Source organism: Giraffa tippelskirchi, chromosome 14, assembly GCF_054371585.1.
Source record: "Giraffa tippelskirchi isolate mGirTip1 chromosome 14, T2T-mGirTip1v1.2.pri, whole genome shotgun sequence".
Classification (NCBI taxonomy): Eukaryota; Metazoa; Chordata; class Mammalia; order Artiodactyla; family Giraffidae; genus Giraffa; species Giraffa tippelskirchi.
Window position 1 is genome coordinate 68,507,491 of NC_137288.1, and position 20,400 is coordinate 68,527,890.

General features: G+C 45.6%; 1 protein-coding gene and 1 long non-coding RNA gene across 28 annotated transcripts in view; one reads left to right on the plus strand and one right to left on the minus strand.

Moving 5' to 3' along the window:
• Window positions 1-20,400, plus strand: part of NEDD4L (NEDD4 like E3 ubiquitin protein ligase) — a 429,120-nt gene that overhangs the window by 289,783 nt on the left and 118,937 nt on the right. The window lies entirely within an intron of this gene.
• LOC145534748 (uncharacterized) lies at window positions 6,242-7,873 on the minus strand. The gene is made up of 2 exons (XR_014074942.1): window positions 7,785-7,873; window positions 6,242-6,634 (listed from the first exon to the last, which is right to left on the minus strand). It is a non-coding gene; the product is annotated as an uncharacterized LOC145534748 (long non-coding RNA).

Sequence of the window (20,400 nt, forward strand, 5' to 3'; positions counted from 1 at the left end):
GGCAAGGAAGGGATTCACTCAACTCCACATTTGATGGCAAGAGAGGAATTATTCGTGTTGATTACCACCCGCCACCCCCCACCCCCAAATTCTTCAACAACAGTTCACATTAAGAAACAGCAGGTTGAAACTTGCTAACTGTGATCAAGGAATTAAAATTCTTGGGCAAATACAGAAATCACATCACTGGTGGTTTCTACCTTCAGTCTTTCAAAACACGGCTCCTCCCACTGACCCACTGAGATAAATCCCAGTCATCATCTTCCTCTTCCGTGACATCACTTCGGTCCATCATGACCCACAGCGTCCTGTCCTGCGTGTAAGCATGCCTTAATGGTTGGAATCTAAGAGGCTGGGAAGCCTGGTTTGTAGAACTTTCTGTTCAGCGGACAGAGCAGCTCAGACAAGGCATGTGTGCCCAGCAGAAGCACTGATTTAGGAGAATAGACACAAAGCAAGCAATGGTACCCGTCACAGGCTGCGGGTGACAGACTGCTTATAGTGCTTCACGCGCTGCATATTCAAAAATAATTACTGCACGCTTGTGAGATACAAAGAATATTCTTAAGTGTGAAAATAACACCCTCAGTTTCCTCATCTTTAAACTGGAAGGGAACTGGTCTATATAATTCTTAAGGAAATTCACATTTCTAAGTTTATAAATATAACACAAGAAACGACTCTTGCTGCATACACCTGTCAAAGGAGAGTGCCAGACTGCAGGATACAGGAGCATCTCTTGCTAATATAATTTCAACCGAGGGTGTAGGCAGGCCCTTCAGCACATTGTGTTTATATAAAACTATTTTCAGCACTTTGTCCCAGGGATCCTCATAATAATATGTGAACGTGTAGAATATTATATCAGGATTTTTAAAAAACAAAACAAAACATGGCTTCCACTATAAGAGATTGAAAGTGAAAAAATGAAAGTTAGTCACTCAGTTGTCTCTGACTCTTTGGGACCCTGTGGACTGTAGCCCACCAGGCTCCTCTGTCCACGGAATTCTCCAGGCAAGAATACTGGAGTGGGTTGCCATGTCCTTCTCCAGGGGATCTTTCTGACCCAGGGATTGAAGCTGGGTCCCCTGCATTGCAGGCAGATTCTCTACCGTTTGAGACAAGAGGTTAACAAACTTAAATACTGAAATTACATTAAAATGTTTAAAGTTATACTACTATTTAGTATCTCTTTTTTCAAGTGGAAAAGCATAATCACTAAGTACACACTGAAGAGACACTAAGCTTATGGTGCTTTTACTCGTGAGAACTGTACTATGAAGAATCCAGAACTAGGTCGTTAGTGTGCAGTGTTCACACTAACTAGGAGGACCGGTGTGGAGGTGAACGTGGCTGAAGTGGGTGCAGAGGGACAGGGTGTTCAGGCCTCGAAGCTCGTGGTGATGGAGTGAGTGTCGTACGGAGGGAGGAGGCTGCTGACGGCAGGCAGTGGTGCGATCCCGTTTACACCCTCAGGGCCCACACCGGCTCCTGTACGGGGACTGCAGGCAGAAAGAGGGAGGCCTCAGAGCTGCACCCGTCCCCTTGGAGGGTGGGCAGAGCCGGGGCCCTGGCCGCATTTCCTCTTCCAGAACCTCGGAGCAGTCATGAGTGTTCTCAGGCTAGTTAGTCTAACCTCAGTTCTCAGACTGTCAAACCTGGGTACCGGAGACTGTCACTGCGGTGGTGCAGTGCCTGGAAAATGGGAAGCATTTATTCTCCTTAAGCAAGTGTTCTTTCAAGACGCTGTCTGCTGCCTGTGTCACGGCAGGAGGTGGGTGGGTTTATTTTTGCACTGCTGCACCAGGCAGTCTGCTCCTGATTTGCAGATTGCATTTATTATAAGGCTTATTGTCCATTGATGCATAATGTGTGGGCTGCAAAGCAGATCCGCGGCGTTTAAAATAGCTCGTTTAGCCTGCAGGCCTCACCCCCAGAGAGAGGCAGGCCTTTCAGAAGTCGTGTCCGGGAGCCGGGCTTGCTGCATCTGTTTCCCCTGGTTTCTGAGGTCATTGTTTTTGTCCTCTGGTTCATCGTGTGCTAACTTGACAGACGGAGGCCTTGAAACGCGGTCACAGCCTCGGTGCAGGGAGAAGACGTGCGCCAGGGAGAGGATTCTTAAGTCGCTGCTAAGGAAATTGATGCTCCTTTGTCCCGGCAACAATTTCCCTGATAACGTGGGTTGAAACAAAGGGAAATACCAAGCCTCGGTGTTTTGTCCTGATGTCCTGCCTAAGGCATCAGAAAGGGGCCGCAGCCAGTTTCTCCTCATTTCTTGGAACTGACCTCCTCAGGCCTGTGCAGAGGTGCTGGGTTTGGAGAAGCCGACGGAGGCCTCGGAGAGTGGAAAGTTCCATTAGAGAGAGCGGGCCTGGGAACAGTGTCTCAGCCTCGCGACCAGGAAAGGGTCAGGGGCAGGGTACCAAGTGGTTCGCAGGCGCCTCCCTTAGGGAGCGGAGCCCTGCAGTCCACTGATCTGTGCTCCCAGAACCCTCCGTGCAGATAGTTTTTCCTTTTGAGCAGGTTTCTTATTTTGCCACATGAATGTGTTGCAACCTTCTCTCGGTGGCCAGGTGGCCTGTGTTGGAATGCTGGTGTGTGTTGCCAAGCAAAACAGATGCGGGAAGACTTCCCTGTAGCAGGGGTGGGGGGGGTGGAGGGGCAGGGAAGGTCGGTTGTGTTGGGGGCGGGACAGGACTAAATGGTCTTTATCTGCAGGATAGAAACTTAAAAACCCATTGCTTCACAACTCAGAAAATCATCCTAGGTTCTCACAAGCATTTCCAGGCCTATTGAGGGCCTTTTTTTTTTTTTTTTCTCTCTCCGCACCCTACCTTCAGAATGGGGTTTAAATAGTTCAGCACAGCAGGAAGAATTAAGTATTAACATTAACCTTCTGTCCAGCACAAGCCATTGGTCATCAGACTTTTCAATTTTCTTTTAACGTGTCGCTCTTTCTGCCTATTAATAGGCAGACTCCTAACAGAATGGAATCTGCCAAGGATGATGCCGATTTGATAAGGAGAATCTCACTGATTCTGATTATCCAGCTCATTAAAGGATCCCATGGCCAGGAGTGAGGGATTGCTGGGAGTGGGGGATGGCACCCAGGTGACTCTGACATGCAGCCAAGGTTGGGAACAACTAGTTTAAGAAGTTGATGCTAGTGACCACCTTAATCTCGGCTTGGAATTAATTAACCACCCCTGGTGTAAATACTGATTTAGTGCATTTATTCTTATGTGTTCGTTCCTCATCACCCCCCTCCAAATGTACATTTGTCTGTGTGGTGGCTCGTGCTGGAAGTGGGGTGTCCTTTGGTGGCTTAGTCCACAAGGTAAGTATCCATTCCCAGGAGGCCTATGTGTTAAGAGCAACAGCGTGTTCCAGTTGGATATTTGCAACTTACATGGAGAAAAATTTCTTTCCCCAAGTTGCTTCGAAATGAAAACAATAATTTTCTCCTCAGGTTCCAACTGCAACAAGCAAGTGAAAGTAGGGTTCCAATTCTAGACAGGCAAGACCGGTCTGCCCTGTTAGATCTTACCTGCAAATGTGACTTTTCTCCAGGGAACGAAAGTTATCTTCCTTCTGTAAATATTAACTGAGTGCATTTTTGTGGTTTTGAAAACTCCACTTCTTGGAAGTGTTGACAAGGCGTCAAGCTTTCATGAGTTTCAGAGAAGTGGTAATAGGTGTTTTCTTCCCTGTAATGTTTAAAAGCGGAATATTAAACATGCAAAAGGATTTTAAGGTTAGCTGCGCCAGTGTCTCATTTTTCAAACAGGCAAGCGTATGGCTTGTCCACAGGCACACAGGAAGGGGGTCGCAGAGCTTGGAGACCAGGAGGCCCGATGTCTGCACCACTGCTGTTGCTTGCTATACCCAGTGCATGCGTGTGTGTCCAGTCATGTCCGACACCTTCTGACACCAAGGACTGTAGCCCGCCAGGCTCTTCTGTCCATGGAATTTTCCAGGCAGGAATACTGGAGTGGGTTGCCATTTCTTACTGCCGGGAATCTTCCCAACCCAGGGATCGAACCCGTGTCTCTTGAGTCTCCTGCGTTGGCAGGCGGATTCTTTACCACTTGCGCCACCTGAGAAGCCCACTGCACCCAGCACAGGGAGTATTCACTCCAGCTGCATCTGGGAGTCTTACAAATAAGCTCCCCAAGGGTAGTTCACACGATTCTGTCCCTCCTTTTCATGCTGTCTTAAGTGGAACATTCTAAGTATATCTCTGTTTGTTTTTGACTGTTACCCTCACAGCAAAGGATTATTGTATAATGTAGTCATTCTTTATGGAAGTTTTTCTTAATGATGCCATCAGGGCTTAATAAGATATATAATACATTTTGCATCACATTAAGGCTCTCAAGACACCCATGATCTTTGGGATGAGCTTGCTGCTTATGTTGATTTCTCATCTCTCTTGCTCATCAATTACCACTTCTTACAGCCATCAGTATAGTAACCTGCCTTCCTTTTACCTGCTAAGGACTCAGGAGGTGTTTAGGCAAGCTTGTTAGGATTGTTTATAGAGTGAGGCTGTAAATAGGCTGAGAGTAAGGACTTGAGTCGTTCTTTTTGAATAAAGCTTGTGATCTGTCTTTTGTCTTTCCAATCCCTTTGCCTATTTTATTCTTTTTTTCCTTGCAGCATGCCTGGAATCAGATTATTTTAAGATTTTAGAATTCAATGGGATAGAATCTATGCCAGCTGTTTAGCACAATTCTTGGCACATGTAATGTATTAGTGCTTAATCAGTGTGAGTTCTTTTTATTATTATTCCCTCTGAAGGAGAAGACGTAAGTTCTTCACAGGTATTTAGGGGTTGGGTGCCCAGCAAACCTGTCATCTGCTTTTATGTTCACGCACACATTTGTGGTTCATCTTAATTTTTATTGCTATCTGGGTTTTGTCCTTATCCTTTTAGGGTTAATGAATTTTCTACTGGACTGTATGGAAGAACCATGAAAAAAAAATCAATAAAAAGGTTTCTTAGAAAAGATTTTATGAGTCACTAAACTACCAGGTGTCGGCAACTTCAGACTTTAAGTTAAGGACTTTCAAGGATTTGATGGTTTATTCTCCCTTTTTTTTTTTTAATTGAACTATAGTTAATTTACAGTGTTGTGTTAGTTTCTGGTGTGTGGCAAAAATGATTTATTCTCCTCTTTTTTAAAGGCCAAACCAAGATCACTTTATAATAGTGGCTGCCATTACCCTAGATGTATTTCTGGGAAAGTTCTTTCTGATTTTCATTAAATCCAAACGGAGTTGTCATAATTTAAAAGTCACCTTTTAGCTCTGTAAAGTGTGAAAACCAAATTATAAACCATGATGTACAGTTGATTATAGATCAGTAATTTTATCAAGAGTTATGTAATTGCACATATTGTGTCTTTTGCTGTTGAATAGGATAAAAATGTAGAAATTGAGTTAACCTCACTGATTACGTTTATCTGATAATAATTGTATTAAAATGAGCCTTTATTTTTCTATTTGTATGTTTTCCCCCCTTCACACTGAGTGTGCTTCTCTCTAATCTCTGAATTTCAGGAGTCTATTAATAAAGTATGTGTAAAGAATTAGTTGCTAATTTTGGATGTGCTTGAAATGAGATTGTCAGCAAATTACAACTTCAAACATAGGACTGCAGTTTGTTATAGATTGGACATCATCCCTGGTATAGAAGATAAATTCCAGTGTATGAAAAATATAAAGACTTTATTACTTCTGATTTTTTTCATATATTAGACTTTTCTTACATGCCTTTAAGATACTTAAAATGTAATATAAGATCAGGGATAGTTTTTCACCCCAGACAAATCTTTGTGTTAAGATTTTGCAGTGTTAAATTTATTGGAAATTAGAGACTAGAAAACAAATATTTAACTGATTAAATAGTAACTATTTACTAAACCCAAGTCTCTAGGTAACAGCTGTGGAATAAGCTATAATTCAGTGGTGAAGCTGGCAGGAAGTTAATATTATTTAATGCAACTTCCTCCCTTTAACAAAAAAAGTTAATTAACTCCAGAGAGGTTTGTGGTTTGCTTGTTGTTGCTTCCTTTATGAACCTGAAAGTCAGGGAGGATTCTCGACCCTTCTGCATTCCTTTTACCTTCCAGATGCAGTTCTGGAGATGCAAGTGTTCTCTAAGAGAGATGTGGCCACTGCTCTTGGGAGGCTTATGTTCCAGTTACTCTAGTTATGCTAGATAGTAAAAAGATACTACTAAATGAAGGAAGCATTTATATAAATACGTCAAAGGAGGTAAACAGGGGCGCTGAGACACAGAGAGTGACGGGGAGGCCTGTGTGAAGAAGGATGGTCAGGAGAAGCCCTCTCAGTGGCCAGCTGTGGCCGGGTCTGATGGGTGAACTGTGAGGGTGGAAGAGCGCGCTGGCAGAAGGAACCTTCTCTCCTGCCCGCAGAGGTCCCGCGAAGAGAGTTGGGGGAGCCAAGGGGGATCACAGTGATGCTGAGCACAGAGAAGGAAGCGGGTGGTGGTCCTCGGGGCATCGTAAGATGTGCCAGGACCCCAGCACTTTCACGTCCTGTCTGTAGATCATGTGGAAGCATCTTGGTAGATAAAAAAAGTTGAATTTTGATCCAGCTTCTCTGGAGCCTAGGGAAAAAAAAGTAGCCGTTTTTACAAGTACAGATCATCTGACTTCCTAGAGGAAGAGCACTTAGCATCTGATACCACCTTTGAGATGTATAAAGGGTTCCTCACTCCAGTTGTGCTTCTGCAGACCGTTTGCGTGTCACTTTGGGGGCTCTGAAGAGCTCCAATACCACAGTCCTTTATGTCTCAGTGCAGAAAAGAATTCAGCGAGAGGCCAAGTAAGAGGTGGGAAGTGGCTTATTAGAACAGGACGCTTGTGAGGCTCACAGGTGGGTAGACAGGAGGGTGCCAGGCCCTGAGAACTCACTGGGATGCAGTTTTATAATCGAAGGAAAAGGGGCGAGGGGGAGAAGAACGCCTTCCTCTTTCCTGAGTGGACGTCATGCGTCCTTCACCAGCTCCTCCTCCAGGTCGAAAGGGGAGTTTTATTATCCCTACGTGGTCAAGCCAGGTCCACAAATTACTGTCTTTTATGTGTGCAGAGAGCATGTCCTAGGGATCCCTGACTTACTGAGCTCACTGGCAGGATGAGGGTCTCGTGTCTCCATTGTTTTATTGTCTGGGGGCATGTCCCGCGCTTCTGTGGCATGGTTTTGTTGATAAGCAAGCCTCCTTGGGCTTACGGTTAAGCAAAACTGCTCTCTTGAGTAACCGTTAATTTACAGGGCTCTCCCATATTTTTTACTTACAATCCCCTAGTGGGATGAACTATTTAATTACATACTTTGTCCCTTTATTAACTATTTAATTACATACTTTATCCCTTTACTCTGTCCCTATTGCTCTTAAAAATGATAGGAAGGCACTTAAAATTTTTTGGTTTGTTGAATTATAGTTAATTTAAAGTGTGTTAATTTCTACTGTACAGTAAATGATTTGGTTATATATGTATTTACATTCTCTTTCATATAGTTTTTCATTGTGGTTTATCATGGGATATTGAATATAGTTCCCTGTGCTATACAGTAGGACCTTGTTGATTGTCCATCGTAGGATATAGTACTTTGTGTCTGCTAATCTCAAACTCCCTTTCCCCCCAAAAGGCAGTTCTTATTTCCTTTCCTAAATTCTGTGTCGCATATTTAGCTTCTGCTGAGATCCCTAAAGATAGGACAGATAGGGATGTGTGAGGACATAAAGATTTCCTTACGTGTCTTTAGATTCCATCTTCACTTTGGAAATGTTGGGCAGAGAAGCGTAAGCTGGTCTTGTTTGCTTTCGTTTGTGGAACCCTGTGTGGTTGTTGACGGCTGGGTGTTGTAGATAGGGCTTTATGACCTCGTAATTTGGGCTAATGTATCTATCCATTCAGTAAGTTCCAGTTGGCAAGGTGCTCTGGTTTTGGACCACAGTGGTAGTCGGCTGTGTGACCTTCAGTGCAGATTTCACCCTGACCCTGGTTAAATCCAGGCTATTGTAGGCACACATTGTGCTTCGAGAAAACATGAGGCCGTGTGGCACCACCCCTCCCCATCACGAGGCGGCATTTCTCCTGTAAACGCAGTGGCAGGGACGCTGGGCTCCTTCGACGTTTGGTCTTTAAAAGACCTGGCCGCTTCTGCTTCCTGCCTTTGGGGAGTGTGTGCCTCCAGCATCCGGCTGCCATGTGAAGAAGCCCACGTTAGCCACACAGAGAAAAGGTCCAGCCTTCTATTGTCCCCACCAACGTGCCCAACAGGTGAACAAAGCCTGGATGGACCGTCTAAATGGCTCAGGTGGTTTTAAGCCCCTAAACTTCAGGGTGGATTTTTTTTTTTTTTTTGCTACAGATAAGCTCCTTTACTTAACACTCAGCCATGGGGAGTTTAACTCTTGCTTGTCGTCAGAGCCGCCTCCTGTAGGTGAGCCCTGCGGGGTGTGGGGTGAAGGGCTCGGACAGCTGCTCTTCCCGGAAGCTGGAGGAGGGCCGCCGTGCACAGGACGGGCCGACCGCATAGCTCAGGGATACACTGGCTTAGACAGCTGAGAGGCAACTGCAGTGGCCCCGAGGAGCCGAGCGAGTGGGCGTCTTGCTGTCGGGAATGGAATTGTTCAACTCAAAGGGGGAAGAGAACTGTGTAGTTTAAGGAAATCCATCATGCTGTTAGAAGTGGCACCGAGAGAAGCGGTCTTTACCTGGGGCTTGCCTAAGATGCAGCTGTTAAAATCTAGTTTAATAAGTGGTGGTGAAGGCCTTCTTCCAAATAATTAAAAAATAAAATGGCTTAATATTGGATGATAGTTTTAATTTTCTCCCCTCTGAATTGCTAGTGAATTTCAGGATCCAGTAAAATGTCATTGACCTTGTCCCATAGGCCCTTGTAGCCATAGCCGTCGGTAAAATGTTTTTTGTTTTGTTGCAGGTGCTCAGTAAGTGGCATCAGTTTAGTTTCCCTAGTCATTTGAGTCGTATTACATACTACTTACCTAAAGTTTGCTCTAAAGCAAAATCTGTTAACGTTTAAAATCACAACAAATGATGTCAGCTACAAGCACACCTGCGCACTCCGGTGGATTGTCTTCATGCCCTGTGATTAACCACCGCACGCACACACACACACAGGCCCCAAAACAGATTTGACATGAAAGGACTCTCATGTTTCTTGAGTAACCTGAAAAGATACCAAGCCCTAGTTACACACCTTGCACACAAAACTGCGCGAGTACTCATTTCGGGGGAAACCGCCATCTGGCAGCCAAGTCAGCCGCTCCTCTGGCCGTGGCCTGAGCCACCTCCACGTCGCGGGGCCGCTCCGGGAGCTGGTGATGGACAGGGAGGCCTGGCGTGCTGCAGTCCTTGGGGTCGCAAAGAGTCGGACACGACTGAGCATCTGACCTGAACGGGTGAGCACCAGCCTCTCTGCCACTGCTGCCTCGGGGCCGCACCCCTCGCCCACGCCCTGACCTCACCTGGAGAAGGGAGGGACGACCCTACGAAGCAGAGGCCCCCACTCCGCTGCACCCTGCGATCGCCTCGGGGCGACGAGGCTCAGCGGCCTGTCATCGCCCTGGTGTGTGTGGGTTCGAGCTGCGGGAGCAGGTGGTTGGTTTAACTCTTTGGCTTCTTTTGACACTTTTTCACGCTAATGTTTTGTTAAAGATTCTTGTTCAAGTCCAGTAGCAAGGGGGAAAAAAAAATTCTGGCCTTGTGTTGAGGTTTTGCTTGCAGTTTTAAAAACAGCCCTGCTGGAGTGTTTTAAATGAATAGAGCCCTCGGTTTAAGGCCCTTTGTCTGCTCCTGGCATTTTCTGTGACCCCTGGTCACGTTGCTTTTCTGAGCCCACTTCCTTATCTGCTAAGTGACAGCACAAGCCTTGGAGTTTCTGTAAGGAATAAATGAGATCGCTTTAACAGCTCTGGCGATGCTAACGTGCTGTACCAGTGTGGTTGATTATGGTGTTATTCCTGATGAAATGCTCACTAGAAAAAGTGTAATGGTCCATCCATGCCGCCACCACCACACACACACACACACACACCGCACCTCCCAGATGGTGGCTTGAGAAAGATTTCAGGCTTAAGTGATTAAGGAAGACTCCAGGATGTCAAGACCCACATCTTTGGTCTGAGCTGTGCCTAAGGTGGGCCCTGCCTGTGAAATGGTCAGGATGGGTTAGGTGTCCATGCTCACCGCTTCTGATACCCTTGTGCTCAGGCACTTTGCTGGGGTAGACCATGTCCTGCTGTGTTTGTTAAACGTTTCTGTCTAAAGAGAGTTGGTTTTCTTCCCTGGAGAGTATTTATTTCTTAGTGCCAGGTTCCAGGCTGGCTGTTCTACCCTTGGCTTTTTGCTTGGCAGATGAGCAGCCAGGTCATAAGGGGGAATTTATGGCAGGTCTGGGTAAGAGCGCTGGGCAAGGAGGAGAAAGGGGACTTGGCTATTGAAAGGGAAGCACATTAGCCTTGGCATCGCTGAGCCCACTTTGCCCTGGGGGCTTGGGTTTGAAATCTCAATCGTGTGGGTTCCCTCCTGGGGGAGGGGAGAGAGCATTAAGGAGGGGAAAGGAAAAAAAAATGCTCTGGTGAAAATAGAAGCAACAGATAAAATAGAGGATGGTAATCCTGACACAATCCCTGAGGCAGCAGAGAAAAGCAGGCTCTAGGCTGAGAGTCCTGGGGTGGGAGCTTGTGGCTGGGGTCGTTTCCTCTGGGCATGTCAGGTTGCTTCAGGAAGCCTGGTAGCAGTGAAAAGAAGGGTTGTAGACCAGGCCTCTTGTTCACGTGGTAGATCTTGACTTGTTATGACAGTTGTCATCCTCCAGTAGTAATTGCTAGATGCTGACTATTGGCCAGCTCATTGATTACGTTTGCATTTTTGGCTTGTTTCTCAGTGGGCTTTATAAAGGAGGTAGTTCAAGCTTGTGGCTTTTAAACTTTGCTCCCAAGGCTGCTTCAGAGACTGCCAACATTCCCCTGAACTTCATTTTTATTGTTTTTAACCTTTTACAGCTATGAAGATAAGGAAGATACATTTAAAAATACAACCTGTGTGAGATAAAATATCCTATCACTATGTTTTATGTTTGGAGAGTCTGTATATACTGTGTGAAATCCATTGGCATACTCTGCCAGCTTATTTTTAACTACTTCTAGATAATTGTTATGTCTTCAATGGTTAAATTGGCTAAGTGTAGGTTAAGGTTAAAAACTTCAGTGTTTATAAGCATCATGGGTGATGCCCATGCAGGTGGTCCATGACCCGCTTTGAGAAATCTTAGGCTGAGATGTTGAGTGATGCCTCACTCAAAACTGAAAACCTGGAAATATTTTCTCCCTAGCTTAGTTATTTTCAGCTACAAAGCCATTGTTGGAGAAACATCAAACATGCTTTCTTTTTCATAACCAAAAAAATGAAGTGTGTCCACAATCCTGTCTACTTCTTTGAGAGCATTGACCCTCAGGTACGCCTGTGAGATTCAGAGAGGCCGTCTCTCCATTACATATGTTGGAAATCTATGTGTTTGCAACTCACAGTATATAATGCAGTTTGTTCTGGAGCTTGGGGTCTGACCTCTCAGTATGGTCAAAGCCACTGGCAGATCAGGAACTTCAGAGGCCCCTTGTGTTCCTGTTTACCCCACATCCACCCGGTGGTCAGGCCCTGCCCCTTCTGTCTCCTGCAGGGGCCCCTCCCTGCTTGCTCCCCACCCCTGCTGTGGCCAGTTTCTCATTCAGGACAGTAGTGACCTGACTGGTCAAGCTGTTAAGCGTCTGCAGACTGACTCTCCTAATCCATCGTCCTCATTGCTGCCCCAAAGTACTATCCTGGGAGCTTCAGATCCTCCCCTCTCGCATTCTGCTGACCCCTAGTGCCTCTCATTGACCCTGGGGTCGGTCTGTTTGCATCTCTCACCCTATGCATCTCTTGAATCCATCCGCCCATCGCCCGGCAAACAGTCCCTGGTCCCATGCCCTTGTCTGGACCCTGATCCCCGTGGCTCAGCCAGGATGCCCTCCGCCCCCTTCCTGCCAGGTCCTCACTGACCCGTCTTTTACCCCCTCCCTCTTTCTCTGCCATACCTCTCTGTGTCTGCATATCTGTCTCCTCTCAAGCGAAGCTGAAAAATTTGGAATTCGAAGACAGATCTTTCAGAATCAACTGTTCACACAGCAAGTATATACTTGGGCTTCTTTTACTTTAAAAATGTTCATTAGTACAGGTGAGGGAGTTCAGAGTCATCTGGTGCCGGCCCTCAGGGAGCTTCCAGTCTGGAGAGAGGTAGAAAAGATCTGAAAGTGGAAAATGTATGGAAAACATGCATGCAAGGCAGTGGGTACCAGTTATGGAGGTAAGAGTTCAAGAGGGAGACAGAGATGGGTGAAAGCCCCCAGTTCTCACCATCGAGATCGCCTGAAGGCTGCAAAGGAACAGAGGAGGGAATGGAATCTTGAAGAATACGTGGGCCGAGACAGGCAGAGAGGGTCCTTCCAGAAGGAGGCCTTGGAGGAGGAGAGAAAAATCTCAGGTGAATCGGCCTGTGTAGGTTGTTAGGTGTGTGGGTGAGCAGAGAAGTAGGGCTGGAGGAGTGGGTGAAGCAGGAGTGTAGATGCTGTTTGCTAGGGCGTCAGCAGGATTTCTCATCAGTGCCGATTCTGGCAGAATGTCTGCCTTCTGAGGACCGTGATACGTGACGCAGTTGACTCTGCTTGATTTAATACGAGTTTGTTTTATGCTCTCTACCAGTAGTCAGCAGATTTTTCCTGTAAAGGGCCAGGTGGTATGTATGCTAGAGTCTATTTAGAGTCTGTTTAGAGGAGACCACATTGTATACACTGTAAGTTGTGAAATGCGCAGGTTTCGAGTGGAGAGAAAGCCTCTGAATTTCTCAGTCTTTCCTCTAAGCTGGGCCGAGTATTCTTGGCAAGATTCCGCACTCTCCATCCCTGAAGCAGGCTCTGAGAACTGGCCTCCCTTCCAGCGGAGTCTGCAGGGTCCTGGGTATGCCTCTGTGTTTACAGTGGCATTGTTTGCCTGGCCTCATGTGTGATGAATAGAGGACCCGTGAGGCTGGCCGGATTAGGGAGGCTTTCTTAGCAGGGGCCATGGAAAGGGTACCAGGTACAGAAAGGGGGAAAGTCTGAGCTGGGCTGTAGCCCTAATAGTTCAATCTGAATAAACAAAGAGGAGTTGGCGGGCACTCCAGAGAGGCAAGTTAGGGGCACCAGATGTGAGAAAGACTTCAGTTCAGTCACTCAGTCGTGTCTGACTCTGCGACCGCGTGGACTGCAGGCCTCCCTGTGCATCACCAACTCCTAGAGTTTACCCAAACTCATGTCCATTGAGTCGGTGATGCCATCCAACCATCTCATCCTATGTTATCCCCTTCTCCTACCTTCAATCTTTCCCAGCATCAGGGTCTTTTCAAATGACTCAGCTCTTCGCATCAGGTGGCCAAAGTATTGGAGTGTCAGCTTCAGCATCAGTCCTTCCAAAGAACACTCAGGACTGATCTCCTTTAGGATAGACTGATTTGATCTTGCAGTCCAAGGGACTCTCAAGAGTCTTTTCCAACACCACAGTTCAAAAGCATCAGTTCTTCGGCACTCAGCTTTCTTTATAGTCCAACTCTCACATCCATACATGACTACTGGAAAAACCACAGCCTTGACTAGACGGACCTTTGTTGGCAAAGTAATGTCTCTGTTTTTTAATGTGCTGTCTAGGTTGGTCATAACTTTCCTCCCAAGGAGTAAGTGTCTTTTAATTTCATGGCTGCAGTCACCACCTGCAGTGATTTTGGAGCCCCAAAAAATAAAGTCAGCCACTGTTTCCCCATCTATTTGCCATGAAATGATGGGACTGGATGCCATGATCTTAGTTTTCTGAATGTTGAGCTTTAAGCCAACTTTTTCACTCTCGTCTTTCACTTTCATCAAGAGGCTCTTTAGTTCTTCACTTTCTGCCATAAGGGTGGTGTCATCTGCATATCAGAGGTTATTGATATTTCTCCCTGCAATCTTGATTTCAGCTTGTGCTTCTTCCAGCCCGGCGTTTCTCATGATGTACTCTGCATATAAGTTAAATAAGGTGGTCAGAGTATTGGAGCTTCAGCATCAGACCTTCCAGTGAATATTCAGGATGATTTCCTTCAGGAGTGACTGGTTGGATCCCCTTGCAGTCCAAGGGACTCTCAAGAGTCTTCTCCAACACCACAGTTCAAAAGCATCAATTCTTCAGCACTCGGCTTTCTTTATAGTCCAACTCTCACATCCATACATAACTACTGGAAAAACCATAGTTTTGACTAGACGGACCTTTGTCGGGAAAGTGATGTCTTTGCATTTTAATACGTTGTCTAGGTTTGTCATGGATCACAGCCTTCTGATGGCGATGGAACTTGCATAATTCTTTTTTTTTTTTTTTTTGGAACTTGCATAATTCAATGAAGCTATGGGCCTTGCCTTGCAGGGCCAGCCCAAACAGACAGGCCATAGTGAAGAGATGTGACAGATCGTGGTCCGCTAGAGGAGGGAATGGCACCCCACTCCAGGACTCTTGCCTGGAAAATCCCATGGACGGAGGAGCCTGGTAGGCTGCAGTCCATGGGGTCGCTAAGAGTCGGACATGACTGAGCGACTTCACCTTCACTTTTCACTTTCATGCTTTGGAGAAGGAAATGGCAACCCACTCCAGTGTTCTTGCCTGGAAGATCTTATAGACAGAGGAGCCTGGTGGGCTGCCGTCCATGGGGTCACACAGAGTCGGACACGACTGAGCGACTTCACCTTCACTTTTCACTTTCATGCTTTGGAGAAGGAAATGGCAACCCACTCCAGTGTTCTTGCCTGGAAGATCTTATAGACAGAGGAGCCTGGTGGGCTGCAGTCCATGGGGTCACACAGAGTCGGACACGACTGAAGTGACTTAGCAGCAGCAGCAGCGGTGCAGAATCCTGAAACCTTCTGAAGTGGCTTTTGTCTCTCGTTCTGTGACCCCGGCCACTCTGTGGCACATTTCTTAGCGTGTTTTCCTCTCAACTTCTATGAGGTTTCCCTTATATATCTCATTCAGCCTCTGTTCATCTTTAGGGAATAAGTCCTCCTCCTGCTCTCCACACCTACAGACAGTGTTAAGAAAAGCCACATTTCATAAACAAGGCAATAAAAGTTTCCCCTAACCTTTGGAAAATTGTTTTAAAGGGGGGGTCTGGTGGGAAGGGAAGGCCTTTTTCCCCCTTAGTATATTACAGCTGACCTATTGAAGCAATTTTAAAAGTAAGAATTTTAAGAAACATAAGGTTGATGACATGTCTATTTTACAATTCCGGCAGTAAGTGCATCGATGTGAGCAATAGTTTCTACTTCTTTTTCCATCTGATCCTCTCATTTCTGGCAACAAGGAGTGTTTTCTAACCTGGTCAAATTTCTGTCTGTTTGCTGGTAAATCTAGTTTTGCCCTTCAGAGGGGAGGCAGGGACTCTTTCTTAGAAAGGAGGGTTGAACTACTTCTCATTATCTTAGGTGGCTCATTATTCACCGATCTGATTTTAGAATGCCCCTGAAATTTACACTCCAGGAAATTTAAATAGTTATTCAGAGCAAAATAAAAGGTTTGGGAAATACTATCAATAATTGCAATGATTGAAATTAAATAAAAGATCACTCAGTCCATTTTGCCTCAGTCCAGTGGATTTAAATTAGAAAGTTACACCCACTTAAGGTTGAATGCTTGAGTAAGTGAGCTTCGCTCTGTGCTGACCTGCCTGGGACTGGATCTGTCTAGCTCTCTGGCAGGCTTTGATATCTCCGTCGAGTTTGAATGCTCTCAGTGGGTGGGGCCCAGTGGCTCGGCCTGGTGTAGCGTTCTGCATTTAGGCCTGGTACTTTATATGGGCTGGTGAAATGGCTTTCCCTCCCCTGGTTACACGTGAAACAGAGAGACCCAAGGGCCTGCGGAGAGCATGAACTCACAGTAGGGAATTCCCATCTGTCTCAAGCTTGGTGGTGCTGCAGCAACATAATCTCCATAGCTTAGACCGTGAGGATTTGTTTATTTGTTTTGCTCTGGACAGATGTCCAGCATCCGTTAGCAGGGGAGCAAGGCTCAGTGTGGTCACCGAGGTCCCCCCGCAGACGGCACACACGGGTGTTGTACCTCCTCCAGCCCTGCCGTGGGGGCGAGGAGCGTGGCGGATGGCACGCTGCCGGCCAAGGCACACAGCCCATCCTCGGCTGCATCAGGCCACGTGGCCGCTTCAGACAGAAGCAAGGCCTGCCTGCTGTTGCCCAGAAGGCGGCGCGGTGGGAAACTGGAGAAGAGCCTGTAGGACTCAGACGCTGCCCTTTTACCCACCTTAATCACCATGAGGCTTGGAGGCGATAACACGGTCCTCCCTCTTACGGGGTCCCCGTGCTTCGTCCCCCAGCCACACACCGTCCACCTGACTCGGGAGAAACTCCTTCTGAGAAAGCAGCTCCCCTGCCCATTTCACCATTACTAATTGTTATGGGTTGAATTGTGTCCCCCCAAAGAGGGATATTGAGGTCCTTACTCCAGGAACAAAAAATGTGACCTCATTTGGAACTAGTGTCTTGGCAGACACAGTTAAAGTGAGATCATTTGGATGGGTCCTGATTCAGTAAGCCTGGTGTCTTTATAACAAAGGGGAAATAGGGATATAAACCCAAGGGAGAAATGCCATGTGAGGATGCAGATGGAGGTCAGGGTGATACATCAGAAGCCGTGAGCACCAAAGGTGGTTAGCAGACCACCTGAAGCTTGGGGAGAGGCTGAAACAGATTCTCCTTCACTACCCTCAAAAGGGACCCACCTTGCTGACACCTTGACCTGGGACTTGCAGCCTCTATGACTGTGAAAGTGAAGGTCGCTCAGTCATGTCCGACTCTTTGTGACCCCATGGACTATACAATCCATGGAATTCTCCACGCCGGAATACTGGAGTGGGTAGCCTTTCCCTTCTCCAGGGGATCTTCCCAGCTCAGGGATCAAACCCAGGTTTCCCGCATTGCAGGCGGGTTCTTTACCAGCCGAGCCACCAGGGAAGCCCTATGACTACGAGACAATACGTTCCTGTTGGGTTAGGCCACCCAGTTTGTGGTGCTTTGTTGTTCAGTCGCTCAGTCGTGTCCAACTCTTTGCGACCCCACGGACTGCAGCACGCCGGGCTTGCCTGTCCTTCACCATCTCGTGGAGCTTGCTCAAACTCCTGTCTATCGAGTCAGTGATGCCATCCAACCATCTCATCCTCTGTCGCCCCCTTCTCCTCCTGCCTTACTAACAAACTAATTCACACATTAATATACTTTTAAAAAATCCTTCCTGGGTCTGACAAGCAGACCTACTGGGGAAAGCAAAACACAGGCCACTCTGGGAATGTCTGATGAAGCCTCGCCAAGATGGCCCTGGCGCTGCGTGCCTGGAGGTTGTTTGCATAATCCCCATCCTGCAGGGAACTTTCCGCAGACGTTTCTCGTGTCTCAGTCCTGGAAGCAAAGAATAAGATACGTTCGCAGGAACTCTATATTAGTAAGAAGAGAAATTTAGGGATGATAGTAGCGATATGAATAATCTATCTTTATGACACCATTGCACATGGTTATCAATACAGAAAAAGATTGTGTGGGACAAAACGCTTTGGGGGCTGGAGTTACTTTAGTCAGCGATGGGGGATGGGAGGGTCGTCTGTCCACAGACGTGCCAGGAGCTTCCATCAGTGATTATCTCCATTGTTGGGGCAACATCTGGTCTTCTGGGCAGGCTGATTTTGCATCATCTTGTTATTCTCAGTAGAGATGACTTGTCTAATACTTAATTTTATTGCTCTGAAAAACTTGTATATAATTGATGCTTCGCATTTAAACTAGTTTGCTAAACCTTGTGTCTGGATATTTTATTTAATTGTGGACCTGCTTTTTCAACTATTGGCATAGAGAATAATGCTGTGGGCACTGTCGAGTTATGGGTAGCCCGATGGGTGACTGGTAATGCTCCTTGGCTGGGTACCGGGCTGGTGCTTCCAGGTGCTGGGAATCCGCTGTGTTTCTCCATGCGTGTGTGTGTTGTCGTGGGGAATTCTTATGCTTGCTCTCCCCTCTATACATGCATCACATGTGTGATACATACACACACATGCTAATACATTTCAGGGTCAAGAGCTATGTAATTTTAAAAATTCTGAGTAGATGCTTTAAGCAAAGGATTTAATTGATCAGTGCTGAAAAGAACGTGCTGAATGGTTACCCAGTTATCCTTTTTGCAGTGTTGCCCTTCCTACACTGTGTGAATCTCAGATTTTGTATTTCTGCTTACCACATTCTTCTGGTACTGAGGCCTGTGAATGGGTGTTAAAGTGATTTCTGTCTCCAGTAAACAGACTCATTCAGAGAGTCCCTCAGAAGCCAGCAGACCAGGGAAATGAGGTACCCAGGCATATTTCAAAACGCAAAAAACCCACGTGACTCTAATGCAGTCTTCATGACCTTTTATGCCCAGAATGGTTGTGCTGTGAAATTTTGAAATTTCAACATGGTAGAATTCATAGTCTAGTCCACGTGTTCTAATGATGTCTTATTTTTTTGTAAAGATTTGTGTTGTTTTATTGGATCATTATTTTTAAAAGGCAAGTCATATCTGTTTGTTTGCATAATCACCAAAATAAATGCTTCATGAAGTTAGTAAATACTTGTCTGTTAGTAAAATCCTTTAACTGTTTTAAATTTAGTGGATTAAAATGAGTAAATTGTAGTCTTTTTTGTGGATACATGAGTTATCCTGAAATTATATGTTGCCCAAACTCTTGTTGAAATACTCAGTTCTAATTGACTAAATAGTTCAGAGTCTCTTTGTAGTCACTGAGGAAATGAATATAAATAAAGAATACTTTTTGAAAAATTTTTTATTCAGGGATTAAATGCTGCACTTGGTTTATCTTTTGCTGAAGAGAAGTAATAACAGAATTTGAACTCGTTGGAAGAGGTCATTGTAGGCAAACATATTTATCCTGCTTTTGAGATTTAATTGCAAAGCGTCTCTTGGTTGTAATGCTGCAAAAATTGACTTCAAGATTCAGTTCAAAACTCTAAGTGGCAAATTGAGAGCTGGAAAGAATCAGTGAACTGTTACTTTGTAATTTAAGATCATCTCTCAGAGTTTCTCTTGACAGCTAATATGAAAATTGATCTGCAGATTGGTCTACAGGTGATTTTCAGCACAAAATCTCAGCAAAAGGACCATTCTACTACTGACTTAATCAGGGAACAGTGAGTGACATAATCACCTTAGGGTCAGGGAAGATGGAAAAGGAGATTTAGTTTAGGGATTCTAAAACCTGTTTGCTTTGAGAAATAGGGAACATGCTGTTCTTACCCCGTTGCAGCATTTCCTGTGTAGTGTGGTGGTGTTTGGGGTTGTATTTAAACCGTCGTGGCTTCCCCTCCCCCGGGCACGAGTGTCTGTGGTCCTACAAAGTCATCCTCTTTGTTTACCATGAACTTGGACTGTTGCCCCGATGCCATTGTGTTGGTTTGCAGGGGTTCCCTGCCTCTGTCTCACGTATCTCCAGTGGGTTATCATACACCAAGGATAGCAGAATATTTTCTTTAACCAGATGACTACTTGAGTTGATTGCTGACGTGCGTTTCCCTTTTCCCTCTGTTCCGACCATGCAGACGATCAGTAGAATCGTCAGCTGCTCTGCTCAAGCACATTCTCCCGGGTGAAGCCCTTCACTCCCGTCATAAATGAGCAGGTCTTCATCAGCGTTCTTGCTTCACTCTAGATGCTGATTCAAACAACTGTGATGCATTGCTTCAGATTTTCTTTCTGTATAAATTCTCACTTCACTTTTATTTAGAATTTCTCTGAATTGGCCTGGGTAGCAATATAGTAAGGGAAGCAAAATATGAAACTTAAGTCATTGGAAAGACTGTTTTGGACACAATGGCTTTTAGCTTTGAGTAGCTCACTGCATTTTTCATATCAGAGGAGTCATTAGCAATTTCTAAACATGCTTCCATATGTCTGGCTCTGCTAATGGCTGTGATGAGGGGAATTTAAGTTGAATACATGGCCTCTGCATTCAGGAAATACACATGGTGTTTGAAAAGATAAGACTTGCATACCAAATGTTAGATAGTATGTCTTTGTTCTTGGAATATTATTAAATGAAGGCTGAATATATGTATATACCTATGTTGAAAAATAGTAGGTTAAGACATATCCTGAAAATGTTTTGCCTCAATGAAAAGAGTAAATTATTACTCTTAAATCTAGTCTCAAGCTTCTTGTTTAAAGTGAAGTCGATCAGTCATGTCCGATTCTTTGCGAC